The following is a 9,411-nucleotide window of genomic DNA, read 5'->3' on the forward strand; positions in this document are numbered from 1 at the left end:
CATGATGGCGCTGGCAACAGACGCCGTGGAGAGGGCCCACCGGGTAGCCACAGAGTAGCCCGGCACAGGGCTACTCTAAAATCTTAGATTCTGTCACAGCAGGGCGGCAGGCGGAACGCCTCGGGCCTCGCGATATTATCCCGAGGCTCACCGGATGACGCGGGATGGGACCCGTGCATTAAATGTCCACACGCCCTTCTGTCAGAATGTGGCTGTCGGAGGATTAACTCCTATCGCAGGGATCCCGAGAGACCCCTTTTTAGAGATTCGGCCGGGGGGGATGATCCTGAATAAGTTCGTCGGAGAAATAAATGGAAGTGGATGTAAATGCAACGACCGATGGTGGGGGATGATCGACCTAGTGCAAAGAGAAATAAATGCGCCGGAGCTTAGACAGGTTCGGGCCGCACGGGGGCGTAATACCCTACTCCTGTATGGATGAAATAACTGTCCCGAGGGAGGCCCCCTAAGGATATATCTGGTTACAAGAATATTGTGTCTAACTAAGAGCTTGAAGCTCCTTGTTTCTCGGCAGGAGCTCTGCTCAGGCTTGCTCACAATGTCTTCGTCTGTTGGCTCGGTTCGTTGTGGGGTTCGTCTTCTTCGTCCGTCCCCCCGTCCCTCCGGTGTGCCGACTCTTTTATGCATTCGCCGGTTGCGACATACCCCGGACAGGAAGGAAGGGGTACAAGTTCCAAGACGCCACGACTGAAAAAGGCGTCATCATTTCCTCTGGGCGAAATAACTGGGGCGGTGGAAAAACGCGGCGCGCGTCCGGTCACTCGTCACTGTGGACGCCCTGGCAACGGGCGCCGTTGAGAGGGCCCACCGGGCAGCCACAGAGGCACCCGGCGTGCCCGCCCTGTCTTGTTCCTCTGGCACGGCAGGCGGAACACCTTGATCCTAGCAATGTTATCTCGAGACACACCGGGTGATACGGGACGGGACCCGTGCAATTAATAGCCCCACGCCCCTCTGCCAAAGCATGGCATGAACTGACGCTGCGGCGGGAGCAGTTGGATATGTCAGGCCACGCGTGCTCATTTAATACGGCCTTGGACCTCTGACAGGCAGACACCTCATCGGTGGGCCCCTTGGGGGCCTCTCTAGGTCGCCGAGGAACCGAGTGCTCGGGGGTACCGTTGACCTCCCCGAGCACTCTCTCCCGAGAATGCTTATCCTCGTCCTCGGGGCACCGGGTACTCGGGGGTACCGCTTACCTCCCCGAGCACTTTCTCCCGAGCACTCTTGTATGAACCCTCGGGGAACCGAGAGCCCAGGGGCTGCCACGCACAACCCCGAGCACTCTCTCCCGAGCACTTTTTGTATAGATCTTTCGGGGAACCGAGAGCCCGGGGGCTGCCACGCGCAACCCCGAGCACTTTTATACTGACCCTCGGGGAACCGTGCGCCCGGGGACTGCTGCGCGCAGCCCCCGAGCACTCTCTCCCGGGACCTAGCTCTTCTGATCGTCGGGGGACCAGGGTGCTCGGGGGCGACCGGGCGCCTCCCCGAGCACTTTCTTCCCGGTACTTAGACTTTGCGGGTCATCGGGGGACTGGGGTGCTCGGGGACCAAGGACTGTGGCCCCGGGCACCTTCTCCCGGAACTTAGACTTTCCTCACCTCGTGGGGGGAACCCCGCGGGATGGTGACACGTGGCGGACAGCTAGCCTGACCTCGGGACTCAGGGACCCCCGGTTCCTGATACACCGACAGTGGCAGGGACTGACACCGAACGTAGCAGGAGCAGTTGGAGGTGACAGGCCGCGCGCCCTCTTAAATATGGCATTGGGCCTTTCACTGGCTGACACCTCACCGCCGGACCCCTGTTGGGGCCACCGACGAAGGACTTCTTGGGCCGTCGGGGGACCGAGTGCTCGGGGGTCACTATTCATATCCCCGAGCACTCTCTCCAGAAAACACCCTCTCTTGGCCCTCGAGGAACCGAGTGCTCGGGGGCCACTGTTCACGGCCCCGGGGCACTCTCTCCCGGAATTGATTGTTCGGATCCTCGGGGAACTGAGTGCTCGGGGGCCGCTGTTCGCAGCCCCGAACACTCTCTTCCGGAACTACCCTCCTTGGGTCCTTGGGGTATTCGGGTGCTCGGGGGCCACTGTTCGCGGCCCCGAGCACACCCTTCCCGGTACTCGCCCTTTCTGATCGTCGGGGGACTCGAGTGCTCGGGGGTCACTGTTCATGACCCCGCGCACTCCCTTCCCGATACTTGATCTTTGCGGATCATCGGGGAACTTGGGCACTCGGAGACCACTGCTCGTGACCCGATCGCCCTCTCCCGGGACTTAGTTTTTTCGTACCTCACGGAGATGATCCCCACGGGAAGGCACCACGTGTCGAACTGCTGGCCTGGCCTCAGGATTCAGGGACTCCCGGTTCCTGATTCTCCGACAGCCACTGTCTCTGCTTGTGCTGTAATGCTCTATCAAGGATTGCAACACTCCCAAGCACTCGAAGCGAATCATGTTGGCAGCTTTTCAGCTATGTGAGGCTTGAATAAATGACAAAAAGCTGTAAGAATCAAGATCGCAAGGAACGCTTGTCTTATACCTTTTAAAGATCTTACAATCCTTCCTCAACCAACAAAATCAAGAGGGGTCTTCTTAGCTGGAGAGAGCGGTGACGGCACGTATGAGCAGAGGGGTAAACAAGAGAGACTATGGTAGAGAAAACAAGAGAGGCGATAGTAGGGGCTTGCAGTGTCCAACATATACTGTTTGGCCATGTTAGCAGCTCGTGAAAAAGGACTAAAGCATCACTTATTTCAGTTTTCTAGTTCGGGTGGGATTTTATGAAACAAGTGTACATGCCAAAGAACATGAGGTTTTGTGAAACTTGGACCACAAAACCAGAGTTTTGTGAAATTTACACTAAAAAATGATTTGTGTTCCTAACACCAGGTGCTCCAGTTGTCTGTGTGGTGCTGCTCCTACTACTTGTATCAAGATTCATGCATCTCGTCTCCTGTACCCATTGTCGTCTCTTATAGATTGTTGCTGCCTCTGTCAAAACCCTAGCTCGGCTAACGAGGTAAGCCTAGATCTCACCAAAGTCAGTGTGCTCAGCGATGGAAGGCACGGTTCCGACAAGGATCCAATTGTGGGATGACAGACAAAAAGCTTGTAGGAGGAGGATACCGAGGATCTAGAAAAATGAATACTCCCTCCAGTCCGCGATACTTGTCATTTCAGACAAGAACACAGTATTAAGGTAAGACTTTTGTTACTCTTATACCCCTGTTAAGCCACTTACTGCTGCCACGCTATTTGCTACACTTAATGATGCCAGGCTATCAGGAGTCTGCACATGAAGTAAACCTATTGTTTCCTTCCAACAATGGATCGAGATTTCTACCATGTTCCAACGGTTCAAATTGGAATCGGTGTGAATAAAATGGCTACCGGGAAAAGCTTATCCAAATGCCAACTGGCATGCTGCACAAAGCTAATGTTTTCTTTAAAAAGATGGCGTGTCTTTGTGATTTTCAAGGGAAAAAAAATGACGGACGATAATTTAGGTTTTCAAATGAACTTGAGGGATCAGCGGCGGATCCAAATTTTTTTGAAAGGATGTATCCCAATGAGCACGGGTACCGCCTTGGCCAGGTGCGGGCAGGAGGAGCAGGCCGAGGCGGTGCCACGGCCTCCGGTGGAGCAGTGAGCGTAGGCGGCCCATCTATTGAATTGTATGCACGTCACGCGGATAATTTATTTATATTTTTAACACTTTTCATCCCGTGAAGACTTACATATGAAAATAAGAGTAGTCTATAATTTTTTATTGAGCGAATATCATAAAACTATATTTTTTTAACTATCATAAAACTAAATTTGTTTCTTGTATTTCAAGAAACAACACTTATTTTATATCACTTTATCATAAAACTACATTTTTTAACTATTACAAAACTACATTTTCTCCTCTTATTTTACAAAACTACCCTTGTTTTATATCACTTTGTTACAAAAATATATTTTTGTTACTATAAACAGATCTGACACGATGAGTCCACACGTTACACTTACAGGCTTCAACCATCACCGTTTGCTGATATGACCGATTACACCATATCATAATTGTTTGCCAAGTTAATAAATCCTACGCAGCATTTGTGTTTTTTCTCTTGAAAGCTACCAATTTGATGTGAGTTAAATTTCAAGACACGAAAAATTAGCGTTGGTAGGAGTTAGTGTGATACTATTTAGCCGTCCAAATGATAGCTTTCAAGAAAAGTAGTACAAAGGTCACACATAATCAACTAACTTTGCAATCAACTGTGACATGACTAGTCCATCACATCAGCAAACGGTGAGATCTAAAGCTTGTAAGCATAGCGTATAGGCTCATCTTGTCAGATATGGTTAATGTAATAGATGTGTAGTTTTGTAATAAAGTGGTGCAAAGTAAGTGTGATTTTGTGAAATAAGAGAAATACAATGTAACTTTATGATAAAGTGATGTAAAATAAGTACGTTTTTTGAAATAGTAGGGACAAGTGCAGGTTTGTGATAGTTAAAATAAAAAGTGTTGTTTTATCATATAATGATGTAAAGTAAGTGTGATTTTATAAAATGGAAGGGATAAAATATAGGTTTATGATAGTTAAACCAAAAGAAATGTAGTTTTGTGGTAAAATGTAAAATAAGTGTGGTTTTATGAAATAGGAGAAAAAAAATATAATTTTATGATAATTAAACTCAGAGAAGTATAATTTTGTGATCTTCACTCCTTTTTTTAATTGTATTTGTCAGTATTCAAACTTAAAGACATCTATCGTTGTTACCGTATCGTGTGAATCTAGGACTCCTCCCTCAAAAATAAAACTAAAAGAAAAAATAAACAATTTAGTTATACTTTAACACCATCCACTAATACTACTAGTTTCAGTGCGGCGTTGAAATAGAAGACGTGCTCTAGTGATGTAACTGGTGGAACTTACTGCCACGACCAGGAGCCGCGCACCGCACGAATCAGCACCTGCTCTGCTCTGCTCAACAGCGCTGGCAACTCGTGAGTCGTATTGATGGGGTCAGCTCCTGCTTGTTTGGGCGGTCTCGACTCTCGCGTGACATTGGTGAGGTTCGGTATAGTTTATTGTTAGTTTCTGTTTTTTAAAATTATAATTTGAAATAAACAGATTATTTCATTGTTTTTTTAAAAAAGTTAAAAAGCTAGTTTTTTCTGACATAAACTAAAAACTAATAAACTGATTAAGAGTGGTAATTTTTAAAAGCTGATGTGTTAAAAACTTAAAAATTAACCGTTTTTGACATGAGCCATAAGCAGATTTTAAAAAACAATATTTAATAAAAATTTATAAATTTTAGTTGTAACAAATAGGACCATTATGACCATTTAGAGCTTCGTTCGGCATGACGTACAACAATCCATGGCCTTTTGATTTCCATCCCATCAAAAATACACAACGTTTTTTTACATTAAATTGGTAATTATGTCCTATTAAAATATAATTATAATATCTAATAAAAATATAATATTAAAAAAATATTTTTAAGATAAATTTGTACGTATGATTTTTATATTTTTAAATTAAATATTTTAAATCTGTTAATGATTAAAAAAATTAAAATTTAAACAAGTCTTGATCAAATCGTCCATCATTTATGACCGGAGAGTACCATTTAAATCAGGTGTCGGAAATTTGAAATTAGGGCTAAAAATGACAATTCACCACCAATACGACTCGCTATGGCTAACAGCTGACGGGGCCAAAAAGGCCATCGCCAGCAGCACATCGGCCGGCACCCTCTCCACTGACGGTGGACCACTACGTGTGGCCAACTGTTCGGTACAAAAAGGTAGAGCAGTCCGAGACAAGGCGGTGCGTCACGGGTGGGCCCGCCCCGGCATTGCGCGGTCGCCTCGGCAGCTACCTGGCGCAACTGGTAGGTGTGGCGACGCGTTCCGGGCCCACGGTCAGTGGAAATTTGATGGCTGCTGTAGGTCTTCGGGTTATTTTAACATTTGCTACGTTGGGGGAGGAGGGGGGGGGGGACGCCAGTCGGAGCGAATGAAAAAAAAGAAACAGAAAATTGCTTCGTTCGCGCTGACGTCCAGTTATGTTATCGCTCTTCCCCAATTGGTGAACTTTTTTATTTTAATTATTTTTAAATTAAAATTTTAATAACGATACGTGAAAAATTAAACTTTTAGAAAACTATTTATTTTATCACGCTAAATAATATGACGTGACTCAAACCTATACATATTGTGTGACTAAGGTGAGTCCACTCCCAACGTTTTGCCATGTGTCTTTTAGATATGTTAAAGAACGTGATGTGACTCATAACTTAGTCACGTCATATATATTAGTGTGATTATGTGTTGAGTTACGTTAGGTTACTTAGCGTGATAAAAAACACTAATCTTTGAAAATTTAGTTTTAGACGTACTGTTATTAAAATATTATTTTAAAATATATAAAAATAAAAAAAATCATCCACAATTCCACTGTCTTGGGTCCCACGCCCGCTTTCTGCTCGTGTTCTAATTTCAAGCATTTTCCATGTGGAGCTGGCAAGATGGAGTAAAGGTGTGAAAAACATTTTATGTGCTGACTCATGAATACTATCTTATGTCATTTATCCGTACATGTGAAGTCAATTTAAGTATATATCAATCTAAAGAAATGTGAAATCAATCCATTATATCTTAATTTAAAAAATTTATAAAGGATAAATAATGGAAGATTTAATATATTTTTAGAATATATGGAAGATAAATATTGAACGTTTAGTTATTAAGTCAAATAACGGGAGATTAAAGGTATGTTTGTTTGAGCTTTTGCTTTTAATTTTTCTGAAAAATTGTGTTTTGTCTTTTCTGAAAAGCTGATTTTGGATTTTAGTTGTTGGTTTTTATAATAAATTTTTAACTTTTCAGCACATCACTTCTCAGAAAATCTATTCTCATGTTCTAATTCATTTCCTCGTAAGTAAACTTTTGGCTTTTCAAAACATCACTTTTCAGCAATTCCGTTTGTTTGAACTTATAACTTCGGGTTTCTAGCAATAGAAAAGTCAGAAGTAGGAGCCTAAATAAACATGCCTAAATGAATTTTTGGAATGATAAACAATGTCTAACTTTATATAATATCTATTTGAATGGACGGTGAAGACTGATAAAATTTACCATAACTCATATAAGTATTTTATAGAAGTACAAAGAACATGCTATTTTCATCGTTTAAGGAACTAGCTACGTAATACATGCTACGAGTTACTCTATCAGTTCCTTTAAATTTGTCGTTTTTACTATTTCCTGGTCTTCGAGACGTATCTTTGTCTATCACTTTTCATAATCTTAGTACTATACTTAAATATCAGTAATGTGGCTTCATCTAGCCAATATAATATATATATTGGTAAAACCATACAAAATTGGTAACATGGTTTCATGTACATTGTCAATTAAAAGAACAAAAGGTGGGCAACACTTATTCCAACAAGACAAGATGGTTTTATTGACACAGAATTTGGCAATCCTGTGCAATAGGAATTTGTTCCGGATAATTATTGTTTTTCGCAGCAACATGTGACTTGTTTACGAGCAAATAAGCAAAGAATTTCGATTGACAAACTTGAGGATCGCTTTACAAGCAAATCGGCAAAGAAATACCATCCAAATCGCGAGGACTCGAAGTAGCAAGGAAGAACTACTCTAAAACTACTCTAATGTACAGGAAAGTAAACAAAAACGAAAAGTAGATACAGTAGTTGTGATTGATTGAGTTGTTGTTGCAATCAGCCTACACCCTCAACTATTTCTAAGAGGGGTGTGGTCTTAGCCCTAGAGAATTAAAGTATGACTCTATTCCAACTCTAAACACACTCTGTTCAGCCAAAAACGCGAAAAGAATCCTAATAGATATACGAATCCAACTCGAGTCGGATTCGAACTGAACACTTGATGGTCTGGTGAAAATAAATTTTTGATCACCGAACTATCCGGTGAGTTCAACTCGGCTAGACCCCGAACTCTTTACTAATATATAGCAGATAGTCTGGCATTTGCAATACACTCACCGGAGGCTATCGCAGGTCTAATATTTGCAGAGAGCAAATCCTATTGCAAAAATTTAAAATATGTGCACCGGATGATCCGGCGTTGACACCGAAAGCCTCACCGGACTAATTCGCATAGAGAAAAATTGTCTCTACAAGTTTTCCTATTGAACTTACCGGATGATCTGTCGCTACCTTGGATAACACACCGAACCATTTTTTGCAAAAAACAATTCTCTCTATGCGATTCAAGCTATTAGCACCGGATAGTTCGGCATTTGCACCGAAACCCTCGCTGGACTATTTTTTGCAAAGATTTTTTTTTGGCAAATATCAATTTACAAGCACTAGATAGTCTGACGTTTGCACTGGAACACTCACCAGACCAATTTGTACATAGAGCATGCTTTCTACACAAAATCTCATTCTACTCATTAGATAGTTCGATGATGACACGGTCTTAAGCACCGGACTATCCGGTGTGCACAAAAATTCTGGTCGTGCTATTTTTTGTTATTAACACATGCCCCATGTTTTATTAAAGCTTGTACACCGAAAAACACTTTTTCTCAGTACAATAATCAAATAATTCATTATTCATCTTCGGCTACTCCTTAGGATGATATAAACAATATATCGGCTATGTGTATGTTATAAGGGCGATACTAAATACATCGGCTATGTATAACTATGTATCTTAGGGCGGTGGAAAATTGCATCAGCTAGATATGCTTACCTCTCTTCTCAAGCATCTTGCCACACACTTATATAGTATTTCTTCAAGTATTTTTTATTGATAGCTCAAGACATCTTGTCTCCTTGTAATTATTACAATATATACGAGTTTCCGAGTACAATTTCTGCAACCTTAAAAGGACTTTGTCAACTAGGAGACCACTTTTCAAACTTATTATCTTTAGACCCAACAGGTAAAATCATTTTCCAAATCAAATCTCCTACTTGAAACAATTTTTCCTTTACTTTCTTATTGTAGGCTCTAGCTACCCTCAATTTATCTTTTTCAATTTCTCTCAAAGCTTTAAACCTTTCATCATCGAGGTCATCTATTCTATCTATAATAGCATTATAATAATCCACGACAGGCAAATTATTTTGTCATGCTACTCTCAATGCGCCAAGATTTACCTCAATAGGCAAAATAGCTTCTTGTCCATACACCAACTCATAAGGAGTAACTTTAGTAGCACTATGCTTAGATATGCGATGAGCCCGTAATGTTTCACTCAAAACCTCGTGCCATCTTTTTGGATGTTCTTCTATTTTCTTCTTTATGAGCTTAATCAAGGTTTTATTGCTTGACTCGGCTTGTCCATTGGTCTGTGCATAATATGGTGAGGAATTGATAAGCT

This window comes from Phragmites australis, chromosome 2, assembly GCF_958298935.1.
Source record: "Phragmites australis chromosome 2, lpPhrAust1.1, whole genome shotgun sequence".
In the NCBI taxonomy this organism is placed as follows: domain Eukaryota; kingdom Viridiplantae; phylum Streptophyta; class Magnoliopsida; order Poales; family Poaceae; genus Phragmites; species Phragmites australis.